Here is a 21,414-nt window from a genome sequence, read left to right as displayed (position 1 = left end):
ACTGGCCAGAGCAATTAGACAGACGAAAGAAATTAAAGGCATAAAAATAGGAAAAGAAGAACTTAAATTATCACTATTTGCAGGTGACATGATTCTATACCTAGAAGACCCAAAAGGTGCCGCAGTCTGGCTGGGCACAATCAGGAGCCACTTGTCAAAAGAAACTAACTTTATTTTTAGAACAAAACACGCCAAACAAACAGCCTCTCAGGAAAAACCCCTCAGAGCCTCAACTGCCACCACCGGCTTTCCACAAGCCTGTCTCTCCCCCCACAAGCTTCTCTCCACCTCCCACAATCCTCCTGCTCTTGAGGCCGATTGGCTGGGTCACGTGGGCAGAGCCAAAAAGTCCCCCAATGAGCAGCTCCGTGGTCTGAAAGGGCAGGGAAACAGTCCAATGAGCATCACCGCAGAGGAGCCAATCAGCTAGATGTTGCTGGGGCCAAGGAGCCAATCAGCTAGATGTTGCTGGGGCCGCTGTGAGCCAATCATCAGCCGGCAGCTGGATTGCTGGCAGCTGGAAGTTTGCTGGGGCCCCTTCGGCTGTGGCTCTCAACATCTCCCCCTCTCTGTTTAAACAACAAGCATGTGGCTTAGGGACCGTGCCTGTTAGGCAGTCCAATTCAACATATGGTCCTTACCCGTCATCGGATGAACTGACCTCTAGGCGTCAGCCTCCTGTCTTAGGTTGGTACCACTGCAATTGGATCATACCCGTCACTGACTACCGGTCCAGCATACAGCCATACTTGTGGATAGGCCTTTGCACCAGTGGGGGGGTGAGGTTCTTTGCCTCACCTCTGTTGGCCCCCAAATTTTAGACCATCACTAGTAGAGGAGGATGCAAAATGTCATGACATTAAGCCAATTGAGGGCTCCTTTGAAAAATTGTACCACCGGTGACATCATCAGCAAAAATACCCCAACACTACCACAAGTCGCTGCACCAACAGATAGTTCAAAATGCATACAGGTGAGCTCACAATGTGTCCAGGCAAGTTCTGCAAGCAGTTCAGTGATGGCTATTGTAGAAGGTGTAGATTGGTTTTATCTTTGACTTCACCAGCACTGGGATGAAGATAGGAATTCTGGCAATAATGGCTAAAGAAAAAATTATGTAACATTACAGAAGGCACTAAAAGAAAACAATTTTCTTAACAATTTACATTATCTTTAAGAGAATTATTAAATATAATGAAAAGGAAAGGTGAAAGTAAACAAACAGATCTGTTAACCTTCTTTTTTGTTTACATATTAAAACAATCCTCAACAGTTGTTTACCCAATATAAATTAAACCATATAAATCACGTGAAAAAAAAAATATTTGGATCCATTTTATCATGAGCGCTCATCATATATGATATATGGACATTCAAACATATAACACAAAACACAAGTGTGCACACATAACATAATACATACAACACATAACATTATAGTAAAGGCCTTATAACTTTTTACAGGTGAAATCTCCATTGCAATGTTTAAAAACTCTATAGTCAAAAAATAGAACTGATCAGCAAAACATTAACCTAGGTCTGTATGAGCTCAAAAAACAAAATAGAACTTCATGATATGGCAAAGGGCAATAATAAAATAGATATTGAAAAAAGCATCCTGGTTCTGTTGCAGATGTAAGAATAGCCAAACTGGAGTTTTGGATATCAGTTGTTATGGATTTGAGCCAAATCATCTTCTTTTTGGTCTGTAGAAATCGCTTTAGTTAATCTTTCTGGAATCCAAATCGGCTGCTGTTCTCCCTGTGGAAACACATAAACAGACCCCCGACTCCAGACAATCACTGGGTCAGGACTTTGGTTAATCTCTCTGGAATCCAAATCGGCTGCTGTTCTCCCTGTGGAAACACACAAACAGACCCCCGACTCCAGACAATTACTGGGTCAGGACCTTTCCATTGTCCTGTTAGAATATCCTTCCAAAGTACCTTGGGCTTATGTACATTTTTTGGACACATATGCCTTTCCGCAGCACTAAGTCCTGATGAATCCAAATTTAAAAAGTTTAGAGTAAAAAGGGTTATTTTAAGTTTATCTTTGGGGAATATATACCCCTTCCCAATTCCTTCTTTTTGCTTTAATAAGTACATTTTAATAGTTTGATGAGCTCTTTCAACTATGCCTTGTCCCTGTGGATTGTATGGGATTCCTGTTATATGAGTAATGCCAAATGTTGAGCAAAATTGTTTAAAAGAGGTAGAAGTATAACCAGGGGCATTATCTGTTTTTAACTGTTTTGGAACACCCACAGTGGCAAAATTTTGTAAGCAATGAGCTATAACATCTTTAGTTTTTTCTCCGGCATGAAGGGAGCCCATCAAAAATCCAGAAGAAGTATCAACTGTAACATGCAAATATTTTAATTTTCCAAATTCTGGCAAGTGTGTGACGTCCATCTGCCAAATATGGTTAGGTATCAATCCTCTAGGATTGACTCCAAGATTAACTTGTGGTAAAAAGGTCACACAATTTTGACATTGTTTTATTATTTGTCTAGCTTGTTCCTTAGTTATTTTAAAACGCTTTTTTAAAGTATTAGCATTGACATGGAACTTTTTATGAAAATTTATAGCTTCTTCTAGTGTAGAGAAAATATGTATGTCATGTGTAGTTTTATCTGCTAAATCATTGCCCAAACTAAGGGCTCCAGGCAATCCTGTATGTGCCCTGATATGTCCTATAAAGAATGGATCTTTTCTGTCCCAGATTAGACTTTGTATAGTGGAAAGCAAAGAGAAAACAGTAGAAGAAGGGGAAATCCTACCAGCATCTTCAAGAGATACTATAGCATTAACTACATACTGACTATCAGAAAATAAATTAAATACAGAATCTTTAAACATCACAAAAGCTTGTAAAACTGCATTAAGCTCTACCTTTTGAGCTGATTGTTTGGGTACTAAAAATGTAAAAGTTTGATCAGGGGTAACTACTGCTGCTGTACCATTATTTGACCCACCAGTGAATATATTTGGAGCATTCATGATAGGTGTTTTTCTTGTCATTTTTGGAAAAATTACAGGATGCAATGACCAAAAAGACAATAAAGGATTAGATGGTAAGTGGTTATCAAATGAAACATTAGATTTGCACATGATTATTGCCCAAGTATTTAACTCATTAGCTAACTCATCAATTTGATTCATAGTATATGGAGTAATAATTTTATTGGGAGAAATTCCAAACACTCCCTTTGCTGCTTTTATTCCTTTGAGTATTAATTGTCCTACAGCCTCAGGATACCTAGTAAGAATAGTGTTAGGAGAATAAGATAAATGTATCCATAATAATGGACCTTCTTGCCAAAATACTCCTGTAGGAATATTTTTTGTTGGTAGTACAATAAATAATAAAGGCAAACTTATATCAATTCTATCCAAATGCATATTTTCCATATATGTTTCAATGATTTTTAATGCCTTTCTTGCTTCAGGCGTTAACATTCGGGGTGAATTTGGATCTGATGGACCTTTTAGGATATCAAATAAAGGTCCCAACTCTCCTGTTGGTATACCTAAATAAGGCCTTATCCAATTTATGTCTCCTAATAACTTTTGAAAGTCATTAAGTGATTTGAGTTGATCTACTCGTATTTGAATTTTTGGTGGACGGACCATGGTTGAGGATAATAGAACTCCTAAATAATTAATTGGAAAATTTAATTGTACTTTATCTATTGCTATCTCTAGATTATAATTTTTTAATAAGTTTGTAAGTGTGGCATAACATTCTAGCAATGTGTTTTTATCTTTGTGTGCTAATAATACATCATCCATATAGTGAAATATTTGTAGTTCAGAATTTTGATTTCTAAGTGGCTGGATTGCTTTGTTAACATAAATTTGACACATAGTTGGGCTGTTAGCCATCCCTTGAGGGAGTACTTTCCATTCATATCTCTGATCAGGACCTTCATGATTCAGTGCAGGGATAGTAAATGCAAAACGTGGACTATCCTCAGGATGAATTGGAATTGAAAAAAAACAATCTTTAATATCTATAACTAAAACATACCAGGTTTTTGGCAAAGCAGACAACTGAGGAATCCCTGATTGAGCAGGTCCCATAATAACCATCTCATTATTAATGGCTCTTAAATCTTGCAATAATCTCCATTTACCAGATTTCTTTTTGATGACAAAAATGGGAGTATTATGGGGAGATACAGAAGGTTGTATATGTCCTTCTGCTAATTGTTGTTTGACCAGGTCATGGGCTGCTTGTATCTTTTCTTTAGTCAGGGGCCACTGAGGAACCCACACTGGTCTTTCTGATTTCCAAGTAATTTTTATTGTCTCAGTGGCCCTTTCTGAAAATCCAACCCATGTCTGTCTGTTCCTTGATCTATTTGTATTGGTGCTGCTATACCTTGTTCTTGTTTTTCTAATCTTTTTCCTTTCCTAAAACCTTGTCTAGTCATAATAGTGGGTGCATTTTGGTTGATGTTATTTGTTAATGTCAAACCTAATTGATCTAGGACATCTCGTCCCCATAAATTTACGGGAAGATGATCCAATACATATGGCTGTATAGTTCCTTCACATCCTTCAGGATCCTTCCAATCTAATACCATTGCACTTCTATGGGGATTAGTCGCCACTCCTAGGCCTCGAAGCGTTTGAGTGGCTTGTTGTAATGGCCAATGTTTTGGCCATTCTTGACGAGAGATGATGCTAAGGTCTGCACCTGTATCCAGTAGCCCATTAAATTCATGTCCTTGAATATTTAGTTTTAGCATGGGGCGAGAATCTAAATTTAAAGAAAGCATAGCCCAATCTACACCTGTGGAACCTAATCCCTTGGAACCTCTTTCTACAGTACGACTGGAAAATTTATCATGTAGGCTGGGTATTATTAGTAACTGTGCTATTCTATCTCCTGGTGAAATTACTGATATACCCTTTGGAGAACTGGCTATAATTTTTATTTCACCTTCATAATCGGGATCAATTACCCCAGGACTTATCATAAGTCCTTTTAGAGTAGAAGAGCTGCGTCCCAATAATAAGCCTACTGTTCCTTTGGGAAGAGGTCCTTTCACCCCTGTGGGAATGATTTGAACTCCCATCTCTGGAGTTAGTACTGCTCTGGCGGAGGCGCAGATGTCCAACCCTGCGCTCCCTCTGGTTTGTCTGATGAGGGATCTGATGGACAATGTGTCCTGGGCACTACCCTGATGGGGTTGCTGGGTTCCTCCAGTGCTCCGTATATTTGTGGTTTTGGGCCCCGGAGCATTGGGCCCCCTTGTCCATTTTTTGGCAATGGAGCCTGATGCCTTTCTCCACGATATCGTGGATAAACACCTGGTCCTTGTTCGTTTTTTGATAATGGAGTACCCTCTATGGTGGTTTGAGAACGGCATTCATTAGCCCAATGTCTCCCTCTACGGCATCGTGGGCAAATACCTGGTATTCTACTCCTTGGATACCTAGTTTTGTTAAACCCTCCTCCAATGGGGCAATTCCTTTTAAAATGTCCTGTTTGTTCACAATTGTAGCATGTTCTTGGCCTGGCATCTAAAGCCTGTTTTACTGCAGCTGCCACAATTTGCCCTTGTTCATTAATGTCTCTGGCATCTAAAGCCTGTTTTACTGCAGCTGCCACGACTTGCTCTTGTTCATTAATGTCTCTACATAATTTAATATATGTGTTTAAATCTTCATGTTTCCATGGTCTAATGATATCTCTGCACCAACGATTCGCTTGCTCATAAGCCAGGTGTTTTAGTAATGGCATTGCTTGTTCTGTATTCCCAAAAACTCTGGTAGCTGTTTGAATAAGCCTATCTACAAATTCAGCATAAGGTTCATTAGCTCCTTGTATTACCTTAGATAATTGACCTTGTAAACCTCCATGTCCTTGTAAAGTCTTCCATGCCTTAATTGCATCTGCAGCAATTTGTGCGTATACGCCAGGATCATATGCAATTTGTTGCTGCTGATCCTCATAAGGTCCCTTTCCTAACAACATATCTAGATTTCTCTGAGGATAACCAGCTGCTGCATTTCGCCTAGCCGTCTCCTTGCAAAATTCCTCATTGGCAACCTTCCATAACAGGTATTGTCCTCCATTTAGCACAGCTTTACACATATTAGCCCAATCTGCTGGCGTCATGTTCAAGTTGTTAATGGATTCGACCAAGCTTACAGTGAAGGGTGCTTGAGGACCATAGGTTGTTACAGCCTCTTTTAGCTGCTTCACTGTTTTGAAATTTAAAACTTGGTAAAATCGCTGCCCTCCTGCCTCAAATACAGGGCATGTTAATATTTGAGATCTTGTCTCAGGATCCCAACTATCAACTGCGGGGGTTGGGGACCTCCCAGCATATGGAGGTGGCCTTGTTAGTTGGACACTTACGTCCTCTGGTGATAGAAAGGTGTTAGTAGCAGTCTCCTGTAGAGGTGGTGCTGTTGGTTGGACACTTACACCCTCTGGTGATAGAAAGGTGTTAGTAGCAATCTCCTGTTGTAACTTTCCCCCTGATGGCTTTTTCTGTTTTACACTTTCTTTCTCTGTCTGACTAACTTGAGAGGCCTTCTCTTTTACTTGAATCTTTTCCTCTGTCTGACTAACTTGAGAGACCTTCTTTTTTACTTGAATCTTTTCCTCTGTCTGACTAACTTGAGAGACCTTCTCTTTTACTTGAATCATTATGTCTTCTCCTTCCTCTACCATTGTCTGAACTGAAGGCTTTGGACTAAGCAAACAAGATACGAACGTCCACAATGGCAATGTGCCAACTGGCAGAGTCCCTGGGCTTTTCTTTTCTATTCTTTTTAAATCTTCACCATGATGGTTCCATTGTGATATATTTAACAACTCCTCCTTAAAAAGCCATGGGCTACATTTTTGTATTGTATCAACGTATGCCCTGACTGCTATTGATTTTACTGGGATGCCTCCTTCCTCTAACAATTTACTTAACACTCTTTCAGTTTGTTTTTTACTAATTTCTGATCCCGTATTTCTACTATAATACAACCCAACAAGATGACGCCAAACAAAACCGAGACAGAATGAAATAAAAAGGGAACAACAAAAAGTCATTATAGCCTTTCTATCCTCCTGACATGTGCATCCGTCCTTTCTCCCTATCTGTTCCTCAGACGTAAATAGTTTTTCCTCAGATGTGAGCGGTTTTTCTTCCGTCTCACTCATCTCCAGGGACAGGCAACTTAAAACAAAAGTGAAACAAAATAACAAAAGAAGAATCTTAAAATGGCTACCCATCCTCTCGCCCTGCCCTCAGGGGCGAGCAGTTCACTTACCCTCAGTCGCTCCCCGTACGGGCCACCAGATGCCGCAGTCTGGCTGGGCACAATCAGGAGCCACTTGTCAAAAGAAACTAACTTTATTTTTAGAACAAAACACGCCAAACAAACAGCCTCTCAGGAAAAACCCCTCAGAGCCTCAACTGCCACCACCGGCTTTCCACAAGCCTGTCTCTCCCCCCACAAGCTTCTCTCCACCTCCCACAATCCTCCTGCTCTTGAGGCCGATTGGCTGGGTCACGTGGGCAGAGCCAAAAAGTCCCCCAATGAGCAGCTCCGTGGTCTGAAAGGGCAGGGAAACAGTCCAATGAGCATCACCGCAGAGGAGCCAATCAGCTAGATGTTGCTGGGGCCAAGGAGCCAATCAGCTAGATGTTGCTGGGGCCGCTGTGAGCCAATCATCAGCCGGCAGCTGGATTGCTGGCAGCTGGAAGTTTGCTGGGGCCCCTTCGGCTGTGGCTCTCAACAAAAAGGGTCTACAAAAAAACTACTAGAACTAATAAATGAATTCAGCAAAGTGGCAGGATATAAAATCAACACGCATAAATCAAAGGCATTTCTGTATATCAGCGACAAAACTTCTGAAACGGAAATGAGGAAAAACACTCCATTCACAATATCCTCAAAAAAAATAAAATACTTGGGAATCAACCTAACAAAAGAGGTGAAAGATCTATACAATGAAAACTACAGAACCCTAAAGAGAGAAGTAGAAGAAGATCTTAGAAGATGGAAAAATATACCCTGTTCATGGATAGGCAGAACTAACATCATCAAAATGGCGATATTACCAAAAGTTCTGTATAGGTTTAATGCAATGCAAATCAAAATCCCAACGGCATTTCTTGTAGAAATAGATAAAGCAATCATGAAATTCATATGGAAAAATAAAAGACCCAGAATAGCAAAAGCAATTCTAAGCAGGAAGTGTGAATCAGGCGGTATAGCGATACCAGATTTCAAACTATATTACAGAGCAATAGTAACAAAAACAGCATGGTACTGGTACCAAAACACGCGGGTGGACCAATGGTACAGAATAGAGGACACAGAAACCAATCCACAAAACTACAACTATCTTATATTTGATAAAGGGGCTAAAAGCATGCAATGGAGGAAGGATAGCATCTTCAACAAATGGTGCTGGGAAAACTGGAAATCCATATGCAACAAAATGAAACTGAATCCCTTTCTCTTGCCATGCACAAAAGTTAACTCAAAGTGGATCAAGGAGCTAGATATCAAGTCAGAGACTCTGCGTCTGATAGAAGAAAAAGTTGGCTCCGATCTACATATTGTGGGGTCGGGCTCCAAATTCCTTAATAGGACACCCATAGCACAAGAGTTAATAACAAGAATCAACAAATGGGACTTACTTAAACTGAAAAGTTTTTTGCTCAGCAAGAGAAACAATAAGAGAGGTAACATCATGGGAACAAATTTTTACTCCTCACAGTTCAGATAGAGCCCTAATATCCAGAGTATACAAAGAACTCAAACAATTAGACAATAAGATAACAAATAACCCAGTCAACAAATGGGCCAAGGACCTGAACAGACACTTCTCAGAGGAGGACATACAACCAATCAACAAGTACATGAAAAAATGCTCACCATCTCTAGCAGTCAGAGAAATGCAAAACAAAACCACCCTAAGATACCATCTCACTCCAGTAAGATTGGCAGCCATTATGAAGTCAAACAACAACAAGTGCTGGCGAGGATGTGGGGAAAAGGGTACTCTTGTACATTGCTGGTGGGACTGCAAACTGTTGCGGCCAATTTGGAAAGCAGTATGGAGATTTCTGGGAAAGCTGGGAATGGAACCACCATTTGACCCAGCTATTGCCCTTCTCGGACTATTCCCTGAAGACCTTAAAAGAGCGTACTACAGGGATACTGCCACATCGATGTTCATAGCAGCACAATTCACAATAGCTAGACTGTGGAACCAACCCAGATGCCCTTCAATAGATGAATGGATAAAAAAATGTGGCATTTATACACCATGGAGCATTACGCAGCACTAAAAAAATGACAAAATCCTGGAATTTGCAGGGAAATGGATGGCACTAGAGCAGATTATGCTTAGTGAAGCTAGCCAATCCCTAAAAAACAAATACCAAATATCTTCGTTGATATAATGAGAGCAACTAAGAACAGAGCAGGGAGGAAGAGCAGGAAGAAAAGATTAACATTAAACAGAGACATGAGGTGGGAGGGAAAGGGAGAGAAAAGGGAAATTGCATGGTAATGGAGGGAGACCCTCATTGTTATACAAAATTACATATAAGAGGTTGTGAGGGGAATGGGAAAATAAACAAGGAGAGAAATGAATTACAGTAGATGGGGTAGAGAGAGAAGATGGGAGGGGAGGGGAGGGGGGATAGTAGAGGATAGGAAAGGTAGCAGAATACAACAGTTACTAATAGGGCATTATGTAAAAATGTGGATGTGTAACCGATGTGATTCTGCAATCTGTATTTGGGTTAAAATTGGGAGTTCATAACCAACTTGAATCTAATGTATGAAATATGATATGTCAAGAGCTTTGTAATGTTTTGAACAACCAATAAAAAAAAGAGAAAAAAATACATTTAGTAGTTGTTGATGGATCTGTATTTTATTTATTTATTTGCTTATTTATTTATTTGTGAAAACACATGGTCTCACACATGCCAGGCAAAGGCCTACCTGATCCACAGCCCCAGCCTCATCCACAGCCCTTTTGATTTCTTATTAATGAGAGAGGATCCTGAAAAATTGCTGAGGCTGGCTTTGAACTTGAGAAGCTCCTACCTCAACCTCCAGTGTCACTGGGATTACTGGGGTATGTACTATGCCCTGCTGAATCTCTTTTTAATTTGGATCTCACCCAGTTGGCATGTTCAATTGCTACCAGAACCGCCCCGATTCCTGGACACAGCACCTGTGAGACAAGAGTCACTGTAATAGTGTGAATCTGGCACCAAAACCAGATTGTCAAAGTCTTTACCTCCTCTGGAAGTTGCCTATGATGTCCTCAGCCTTTTGGGCCTCTCCTGGAACATGAATGGGCAATACCTTACTTTATCATTATATATGTGCTTACCTTATCTCTGTCCATATTTTAGCTTCCTTGAGGGTTGGGTTCAATATTAAATATTGCCTATAAATTTTGGCTCATGGTGTAGGTTCCTTTCTGATTGGGAATCAGGAGGACTTGAGTTGAGGCCAGGGCCACACTACTTCACACTCAATGAACTAATTGGTTTCTCTGTGTCTCAGTTTGTCCTAGGTAAAATTGGTTTGTAAAACCTACCTCATACAGTTGTTCTTAGGATTTAATCGTAACTGGGGGGCCAGGTGTCAAGACTGCTTTAGAGTAAATGCACCTTAGCTATAAATGCCTTCAGCAGTGGGAAGAGGTAGTGGTGGTGGAAGGTCTGGTGAGCTAGGATATGGTTGAGTATGCTCACAAATGCTGTGATGTGGAGCATGGGATTTCCTAAGATCCAGCCCCTAATCGTTTTTTCTTCCTGTGATATTTTTCACAGGAATATCACTTCTCCCAGGGAATCAGCTATTCCATTGCCAATAGTTACCTGAACATGCCTACAGAAACAAATCTAACTGCCTGAAGAAGATGTCCACTCAAAGTCTTGGTTTTAGCTCAGATTCAGCCTGTATCCGAAGTGACGTCATAATATTTTCCAAATTCATCTCCCTTTGATTTCCTCATCCTTTTAATTGAAAAATAGCATCCACCAGGTCACCTAGGCTAAAAAACTTTAATCCTTTTGCGCCTTGCCAAAGTCAAGTCTTCTTGACTTTTGCTTCAATGAATCTATCAGTCCTTTCTCCTTCTTCTCTCATTCAATTCCTAATCATGTTCCATAAGGAAGATGTTCTTGGCTTCCTTACTAATTCCCGTTAGTTCTTACCCCATGCCACCCCACACTTCATTATACATGCCCCCACCAGATTAACCTTGGTGTTGCCAGGGTGGGATGGGGCACACCTGTGAGCCCAGAGATCCAGGAGATTGGGAAGGGAGGATGCAAGTTCAAGGACAGCCTTGGCAACACATCTCAAAATAAAAAATAATGGGCTAGAGCTGTAGCTCAGAGGGAAAATGTTGCTGGGTTCAATTGGGGGTGGGGGTTGAGGGTGAGACAATTTTCTCTCTTTTTTTGCATTGCCTTGGTACTGGGTATTGAACCCAAGAGTACTTAAACCCTGAGCCACATCTACAGCCCTTTTTTACATTTGTATTTAGACACAGGGTCTCAATGAGTTGCTTATGGCCTCCCTAAGTTGTTGAGGCTGGATTTGAACTTGTGATCCTTCTACCTAAGCCTCTGGAGCCACTGGCAATCCAGGTATGCCCCACAGAGCCTTCTGAAAGGAGGGTTTCCAAATCCCTTTGAGGCTCCTCACTCTGCCTCCAGCCTTGTCATTGTCTTCATAGCCCAGGCCAGGTTCTTTGTTCATCTCCCATCCCTGGAATTCCACGGCCATTTTGATCCTTCCCTCCCTGTTGATCTTGTCTGGCTTATACTACACAAGGCAGGATTTTGCTCTTTTCCAGGGAAGGGGCTGAGAGTTTTAGTTCTGTTATATCATCCCCAGCAACCGCAGAGGAACCAAATTTGCAGGAGCACTCTTGCTCCCCTCCTCCTGTGTCAGGGCAGATCCAGGGCCAGTGCTGACCCCATTGCTTAACTTTTCTGGTGAGGTCACTTACTGGGAGGATCCATGATCCACAGATACCTAGAATAGCCTTCTGGATTTACTAGTGTGTGTGTGTGTTGTGTTGGTGAAGATCTCATCCAGGGTCTTGCCATTCTAGGCAAGTGCTCTACCACTGAGTTACACCCCCAAACCACATTTACCAATTTCAAATGACCTGCTTCCTCAAGAATTTTACTTTTGATCAAAGTATTACCTTCCTTCTGTGGTGTAAGCTTTTTGTCTTCTTTCCTACTATCTAATTGTCCTCATGAAAAGAGAACTGTCATCTTAAATTCAGGAGACAATATCGTTTATATCTCAAATCCCCTCATTTTTCTCTATCACCATGGCCACTGGCTATTTCAAGATACTGTCTTCCCTTCATGACATTAATCTCATCTTTCTGCATTTATGGCTGACCTCCTACCATCCATTGTCGCGACCCCTCGCCGGCAAGGGAAAACACTACACAGGATTCTTCTTTCAGCAGTTTATTCAGGCCTTGATTCATGTATCATCTTCTAGCGACCCCCCGCCGAGCGCCCAAGCACAGCCTAATAAAGCCTCCCGCATACCAATCCCAAGCTGCCAGTGGATCTTTCTCATAGGGTGGTAAGGGATTGCGCGCCAATTCTCCATAAAAGGAGTTGTTTATCACAGGCCACAGTGGAAGCCGGCGCCATCTTCTAATGGCGGCCACGGTCTATAGGAACGGCTCACCACAGTTCCCCCTTCTGTTTTGTAAAACAATGCAGGCGAAAGTAGAGGTCCTATCCCACTGTGCAGAAGTGGCTGCAATGTATGGTTCAGTCCTAAGGAGGGCCCTTCCTTAGACCTGGTCCCATATCAGCCGACGCCTTTTTTCATAGGGCGGGGCGTGGACGTCAAACCCGCATGCAATAGGACATGCTTTCCTTGAGGTCCGTTGAGGGATCACTCAAGTGCAGTGCCTTGCCTCGCATCCTGCATCGTGACGACGGTGAGAAGTAGGATAACACAGGTAGCCTGGTAATAATGACAAAATTTAAGTTGGCAACACAATCCCTAAGCCCCAGAGGAAGGTAAAGAGTCTGTAGCCGAGAAGAAAGACCAGTCCTGAAACCCATCTGCGTGCAATGGTAACAAGACCTGCAGAGTGCAAGGGCTATTCAGCACTGGGAGAGAATAAGGAAGAGGACATGCCAATCCCAGTGCAATGTGAAACTAACTTGGGGTGCAATGGCCATGCCCAGAAATCACTGTTTAAGATGTGCAAGCCAGATTTGTGGAGAAATGCCATTTTCTAAGGCCGCAAGAGCCTGTACGATCATAGCCTTCTATTTTGCATGGCGAGTTTTAAGGCGACAGAGAAGCCACAAACAAAGTACAACACCGAAGCAACACATTGCCCCAAAAATGCTCATTCCCACCCATTCCTTAAAAAAGGAAAAGGCAGAGGACAACCAACTGGTGAATTGACCCAAAGTCACTGGTTCGACACGGGTACTATTCAAAACAGCAATCTGAGTTAGTTAGTTGAGACTGGATCAAGTTTTCTGCTTCCATGGACCAGGTTCCGGATAGATATTCCCCGATGATGCGGGAGGCATTTCTGGAATCATTAAATCTGACAGAGGTTATACATAAATGCGCACGTTGATCGACACAACCCAAATGTACTAGATCAGACAACTCCTCAACTTGAGCTTGAAGCAGATCTATCCTTTGATTAGCAGCCAGAATCCCAGATAAAATGTGTTGATTAATTCTACTTTGAGACTCAAGTATAGTGGATGTTTGTTGAATAACCTGATTAATAGTGGCAGCAGTTTGTACCTGGCTGGCCATGGCTACTCCAGCTGTAACTGCTGCAGCAGCAGATACCGCCACAGCTGTCACTATAGCTGCCGTAATTCCAAAATCTCTACGGGCTCTAATCAATTCAACAATAGGATCTGCAGTAACTGGGATCGGGACAAAGGTTGGAATTTTCATAACCACTGCCGTAGTCCAGGAGCCATTCCAACACTCAGACAAGTAGCAAGTAGTATTAGAACAATTAAGCATCCCCTGTAATGTAACATTAGCCAAAAGAAACAGGAACGGAGATTGGAGACAGACTGCTGTGGAGGGTAATGTAGCATTAGATAATTGTGAATTATTTGCAAAAATTTTAAGCCTCCTACCTCGCTCCGAGTCTTGGGTACTACCAGAAACATTAAACAGCCAACTTTGGACTCCTCGTAATTGAGCCAAAGCGGAAATATCAGCTGTGGCCCCCTTTTCATTGGAAATCAACCATTGAAACCAAGACCAACCTGCTCCTATAGAGGAATTATTGTTGGAAGAATTATACAAGTATCTTTTAAGAGAGGGGGAAAGGGAGAAACCTTTAGCGACCTGATGTTTCTCCCAAGAATGATCTTGGCAAGGCGTGAATGTTGGGGGGGTATCCTGTTTGTTGATTAGCAAACCTGCCTTGCCCCAAAAGCATATCCTTATCCCAGGCAGGGCGTCCCGCTGCATGATTTTGGGCAGCTTGCTCTACTGCACCCTCTAGCATAAATGCTCTCCAATCCAAGTACTTCCCTGTGGAAACACAAGCACGGACTAGACTAGCCCAATCTGAAGGAGTCATACAAAATCTAGTAAGTCCCTCCACCTGAGTGAGAGTGAAAGCGGCATCTATGCCATAAGTGCGGACAGATTCTGCCAAGGTTTTAATTATCTTAAAGTCTAAAGGCTCATGATATCTTCCCCTGTTATTGTCCTGAAATACAGGGTATGCAAGTCCCATATCTGTATTAACTGTCCTCCAAACTTGCGCATGAAAAGATCTCCCGGAACCTTGGCTCCCCCCCACATACGGGGGTTGGGCAACCGGCACCATATCTTCTTCTAAATTTTCAACCTCCTCCTCCTCAGAATGTTGTTGACCAATATTAGATCCCTCCCCCTTCTTACAGTAGGCATGCGCGCCTTGTGTCTCCTTTTTCTTCTTTTTCATTTTTATCTTACGTAGTTGTTGTAACAATATATCAAGGTCCTCAGAACTCTCTGAGTCGCTTGTGTCCTCAGGTGTTTTGAATTCGGTCAAGTCTGGATAGAGCCTTCTCCTATTTTTATTTTCAAGCTCTTTTGCCTTCTCACTACTCTTACTCTTAATACTCTCTGCCACTTCACTACATGATCCTTCAGATTTTTCCTCATGCAGTTGCTCAAGAATAGCTTGACCCTCACTCACAGCTTCCTGGCATTGACCATCTGTTATACATCCTCTAACTAACTTCCAAAGTGGTATAACGCCACCCTCTAAGGTGCCTTGCTCACAAGCAAAATCTAGATCTTTCCCTAATTTGTCCCAGCTAGGAATCGTAAGACTTCCTGAAAAGGCAAACCAAGGAGCTGCTATGTCAGCTTCTCTCAAAAACATTTGCAAAGTACTCTGCTTTACCTTAAGTCCTTTTGAACGTAACAACCCATCTAGGGCCAACAAAATTGGGCTTGAAGAGGTAGCGCCCATAATGTTTTTAGAGCTATAAAGAAAATGAAAGTACAAAAATCCCCGCTCTCTTCCTTTTACAGGGGAGCGTTCCGTTCTATGAATTCCCCGCTCTCTTCCTTTTACAGGGGAGCGTCCCTTTTCTTGCTCTCTCTTTCTTTACTGAGGAGCGTCCCGCTATTAGCTTGCGGATTCCCACTTTACCTGGGAACTTACCGGTGCACCACCCTGACTGCTGAAAGTTCTGGATCCTGGGTTCGAGGAATATAATTCCCCGTCCGGGCCACCAATTGTCGCGACCCCTCGCCGGCAAGGGAAAACACGACACAGGATTCTTCTTTCAGCAGTTTATTCAGGCCTTGATTCATGTATCATCTTCTAGCAACCCCCCGCCGAGCGCCCAAGCACAGCCTAATAAAGCCTCCCGCATACCAATCCCAAGCTGCCACGTGGATCTTTCTCATAGGGTGGTAAGGGATTGCGCGCCAATTCTCCATAAAAGGAGTTGTTTATCACAGGCCACAGTGGAAGCCGGCGCCATCTTCTAATGGCGGCCACGGTCTATAGGAATGGCTCACCACAATCCATTTTCCACACAAATGCTAGAGGGATCTACTTCAATCCAGTGGGGTGTGGAGCATCTAGAACTCTCACACTGTGCTGATAGGAATGAATTGATATAAAAAACTCCAGCAAACTATTTGCCAGTATTAGCACTGAATATTTGCAAATGTTAGGAGTCAGCAGTGTTACTCCTCTCTAAGAGTAACAATGGAAATAATCACATATGTTCACCTAAGGCACCTACAGGAAGGATGATAGCAACATATTTTGCAATAAACCCAAACTGGGAACTATCCAAGTGTCCACCAACAGTAGAATGTTTAAATTGAAGTATATTCACATGATGGAATGCATAAGAAATAAAAAAGTAGAGCTACACAAAGTAACATGGGTGGCTATCACAAATATAATATTATGCTAAGGAAGCCTGACACAAAAGAACACATAGTGTATAATTTCAATTTATGTAGAATACTAAAGAGACCAAAGCAGTTTCTGGGGTTAGAAGATAGAATAATGGTTAACCTTGTTGGTTTTGGGGTAGTACCTGGTGATGGGATATCTGGGATTCTGGTAATATGATCTGTGTTTTTTTGTTCATTTGTTATATGATTTGGGGTTTTGCTGTTTCACCCAGGTCAATTGGAACTCCTAGTGTCAGCCTCAAGATCCTCCTGCCTCTGCTTCCTGAGGAGCCGGGACTACAGGGGCATGGATGAGTTGGTTTTGGAAGTGGGTGTTGGGTAGATCGGTATGTTCACTTTGTAAAACTACATTGAGCTGGGGCTAGGGATGCAGCTTAGTAGCAGGTCATGTGCTTAGCATTCACATGGCCCTGAGTTTACTCCCATGCAGATGCACACACACACACACACACACACATAAAAGAAAAATCCCCAAGCTACTTGCCGTAGATGCTGTTTCCTTCCTTCCTTCCTTCCTTCCTTCCTTCCTTCCTTCCTTCCTTCCTTCCTTCCTTCCTTCCTTTCATACTAGGGATTGAACAACCAACAGAGGGCACTCTGCCCCTGAGTTATATCTTTAGCATGAACTCTCTTCCCCACCACCCCACGTCTATAAATATGGTCTAATTTTCCCAAGTTGACCTCAATCAAACTCACAATTTTCTTATCTCTCTCTGTCTCTCTTGGAAGTACTGGCAATTGAACTCAGGGGTATTTTCTATCAAGCCATATCCCAGGCCTTTTAATTATTTATTGCCCAGGATTTTCTCAAATTTGTGATTCTCTTGTCTCAGCCTCCTGAATTCCTGGGATTACAGACATGCACTACCATGTCCGGCTGGCTTGTGCTCTCTCTCTCTCTCTCTCTCTCTCTCTCTCTCTCTCTCTCTCTCTCTCTCTCTCTCTTTCTCTCTTGCTTGCAATAGTGCTGGGGATCAAACCCAACATCTCGCAAATTCTAGGTTTGTGCCCTACCCATGAGCTCTACCTCCAGCCCCATTTATTTTATTTTTGGTGATACCCACTCCTGTCTGAAATCATCCTTATTTATTTGGTGACTGTTAACCAACTTCCTGTTAGGTAAAGGCACTGGTCTAGGCACCAGGCACACCGCAACCAAACAAAAACAAGCAGTCCTTGCTCTCATGGGGCTTCTAGCCTTGCTTCCTCATAATATTTACCTCCACAAAGGAACACAGGTTTCCAGGGGAGCAGGAACCTTGTTGTGTCTCTGTGGCTTAATGTGGCATTTTCTGAGAGTGACTCAAGTTGTGGAGGAGAAGGAAGATAGCTTTGAGTGAGAATGTTGGAAGCATAGGCTTAGGGATTGCCAGTGAAGAAGACTAGTTAGACTGGGTGAAGGAGAGGGGCATAGTTTAAGTTGGAGAAGGGACATGATGTGACACTGGGGAGTGTGTTCGTGTGGGAGGAGTGTGACATCTCTGAGAGAGTTGAGATCAGAGAGATGGAGTAGAGTCCAACAGCCATGAATCTTTGTAAAAGATGAGAAGTAGAAGGCAAGAAGGAGTTGTTGTTAAAGGAGAGGTATCCCCATTTATCTAATAGAGATGTGACCTGGAAGAGGGACGTGTGAGACTTTTTCTAGAGAATATTTTGTCATCTGTCCTGAAAAGAGGGAAACTCTGCTGGGTAGAGCTTTCAACTTTGCCCCACAAAAATATTACACTAGTTGACCATCTAAAACTTCCTCTAAATGTGGAAAGAGAGGAGGAGATCAGGAAATCTGTGTCCCCTCTTTCTCCACTTCTCCCAGCAGATCCTCATCTCCAGGAAGCCTTGGGGGCAACTTCTCTGCCATGGTGACTTGCTTCTGAGTTTGTCCTTAGCACCCAGCACAGAGTGGGCATCCAGCATGTGGGCTGAGAGAGAGTGGATGTGGAGGAGGGAGGGGCAACTCTAAGCTGAGAGGTAACATGACTGATGGGTGACATCACTGCCTGGCTCCAGGCCTTTTTGACACCCCCCCCCATGCTTATCATTCCTTTTCCCTGATAACCACCCACACAACCAGGTTCTGCTTTTGCTTGACCCTTGTAGTGAGGGGTCCCCAACATCTGCTTAGCTGGGGAGGAACGGAGGGTCAGGTAGGACATATTTTGACCCACAATAAAAGCTCTTTAGAAACTTGAGCCTCCCTTCCCTGCCTTCCCCTTCCCTTCAAACATTCAGCTCAGGTCACTGGGGGCTCCTCCAGGGCTGTCTACAGAGTGTGTAGGGGGAGGATTGGCACATTCCTTGTCCCCACAAAGCACTTGCCACCCTTCTTGAGCTCCATCCTTTTCCCTCTCCCCTCCCTTTACATCCAGAACCCCTGATGTTGTGTCCACACCCCTGGCCACTGGCCTTGTAAGGGTCCGGAGAACAAGGGAGGAAGAGACCACCAAGAGACCGACTCATGCAACAGCAAAAGGGGGTTTATTGAGGATCCAGCATGCTGGGGCTCCAGGCTCACTCAAGAAGGGAGACCGGCCAAGAGCCCCGAGTAGAGTTAAGCAGTGCTTAAGTACACTTTTTGGGGAGGGCGGGGGCTTTGCATACATCAGAACAAATCATCATGAGGTGCAGGGAAAATCCAACAACAACTCTCAAACTTGATTAGCACATTCATTGGCGGAACAGGTCGGGCGGGGGTGATAGGTTAGTCCTAAAGCGGGGTATACATTTAAACTGATTGGTTTAGGCCCCGGAGTGCATACGTGCTGAGCTGCTTGGGGTCCGGGTTATTAAGCAACTAGGTAGTCAAGGGGGAAATTCCGACACACACCTAATGGGCGGTTGCGGGAATTGTCTTAACTGCCACAGGAATGTCAGGCTTTGAGTGTAGCTTAGAAACTTTACAATACCTGGTCTTTTACATTTTAACTCAGGCTTTGCAGCTTAGAAGCTTTACAATGCCTGGTCTTTAACTTCAGTTTCTTTTATCCTTTCAGCCTGTGCTCTAGACTCCTCACCATCAATCCCCCGCCGATGAAGCCAGGCATGAGCAAGACATGCACGCTGAGTTGGTCAGTGCTGCAGGTCTTCCCATCAGGTACCAGTAGGAAGGCATTGGCCACGATGCAGACTAGAGAAAGAGTAGTTAGAAAGAGTCCCACACAGCAAGCACGGTTCCATGGTTTCATGGTGAGGCAGTGAATGAAAGTGAGCCTGAGGTCCCTGGGTCCAGAGGAAAACAGGCTGGAGCATGAGTAAAGGTTGGAGAAAAGATGTGGTAGAAACTGGCAGAATCACGATGATAAGGGAGAGAGGCCCTATCACCAGCTGCAGCTTGTGAGGAGTAGGGGTGGATGCTGATGGAGCACTTGGTGGAGTTAGTCACACACTGAAAGCTGCCTAGTGTCCGTGTCTTCTTTTTCTGCACCCAGGTGTTTGTAGTCTTTCTTTGATTCCTTACCTGTTTGAACATATCACCAAGCCATTATATGTCTCTAAGTCACAATTGCCTCATCTCTATAAAGGGTAGAGTGGTACCATTTGCCTCCTGAGCTGGTTGTAAGGATTCCTTAGTACAGGAGAATATTTGGTAAACTAGGAAGCTCAAAAATTGTGTACAGTGGCCTCATAATTTCCCTTTGTCACATGGAGAGCGTTCCTCCCAGAAAGAAATAAAAAAGATGATTGTAGGCTTCATATATATATATATATATATATATATATATATATATATATATATATATATATATATATGAATGACTAGGTATTGAACCCAGGAGCACTTAACCACAGAATATCTCCAGTCTTTTTTTTTTTTATTTTATTTAACACAGGGTCTTACTGAGTTACTTAGGGCATCACTAAGTTGCTGAGGCTGGCTTTGAACTCATGATCCTCTTGCCTCAGACTCACAAGATCTGGGATTACAAGCATGTGCCACCATACCTGGCTTCATTTTATATTCTTAATATTTGTTTATTGATCCTCTTTCCTTTAGAATCTACTACCTGTTTCTCAGAGTAGACTTGAGACTGAGGCCTGATTGTTAGAACATTGCATTATTTGGCCTCAACCTTTGATTCAGTGATGACTGTACAATCCAAGGCAGTTCCATGAAGAATTCATTTTTAAATTTATTTATTTGTGTTCTTTTTTTTTGTTCACCATCTGGAGATGAAAGAAATTCTGTTTTTTTTTTTTGAACCAGGGATTGAACTCAGGGGCACTCAACTACTGAGGAACATCCCAAGCCCCCCATCGCCTTTTTTAAAAAAATAATTTTTAGTTGTAAATAGGTCTTTTTTATTTTAATTAATTAATTAATTAATTAATTAATTAATATGAGGTGCTGAGGATCAAACCCTGGGCCTCACACATGCCAGGCAAGTGCTCTACTACTGAGTCACCACTCCAGCCCTTCCCCAGCCCAATTTTGTATTTTAATTTGAGACAGGGTCTCATTGAATTATGCTTAGCACCTCCCTAAATTGCTGAGGTGGACTTTAAATTCACAATCCTCCTGTCAGCCTCCTGAACCCAGTTAACTAGCCTATCTTAATGGGGGGTAAAAGATAAAAGCTGCCAGTCACAAGGAATGGGGCAATAGGTACTATGAAACAAAATTATAACCTTGGGACAAAATAGTTTCCCCCTTTTAAAGATCTCACTGGATGCTCTATTTGGCCAGAAACACTTTTGGGTGCGGCCTTACCTATTGCCACAAAATCTAAAATACATTAATTCAAGCACCTATGTCTTGGCTCTGCTGATTTCTGCAGAGAGAGGTCCCTAAGAATCTTTGTATGGGCAATGTGACCTTTATTGGACAGAATGCCCCAGATACATACACATATAATGACAGAATCTCTGGGTACAATTGACAGTGGGGAACTCACTTAAAGTTGATGACATTATGATGATGACAATAGAAACTGGTCAAATAACAATA

General features: G+C 42.6%; 1 protein-coding gene across 1 annotated transcript in view; it reads right to left on the bottom strand.

The window, feature by feature from the left end:
* LOC114082032 (transmembrane 4 L6 family member 5-like) overlaps positions 1-19,924 on the bottom strand; it is a 35,890-nt gene extending 15,966 nt beyond the window's left edge. Inside the window, exon 1 of the transcript XR_011704904.1 lies at positions 19,484-19,924. The gene's annotated coding sequence lies outside the window, so the exon portion shown is untranslated. The remainder of the gene's footprint in view (positions 1-19,483) is intronic.
* Between the last annotated feature and the right edge of the window lie 1,490 nt (positions 19,925-21,414).

The sequence above is a fragment of the Marmota flaviventris genome, chromosome 17 (assembly GCF_047511675.1).
Source record: "Marmota flaviventris isolate mMarFla1 chromosome 17, mMarFla1.hap1, whole genome shotgun sequence".
Taxonomy (NCBI): Eukaryota; Metazoa; Chordata; class Mammalia; order Rodentia; family Sciuridae; genus Marmota; species Marmota flaviventris.
Note: the sequence above shows the minus strand (reverse complement) of the source record. Positions and strands in the feature narration are given on the sequence as shown.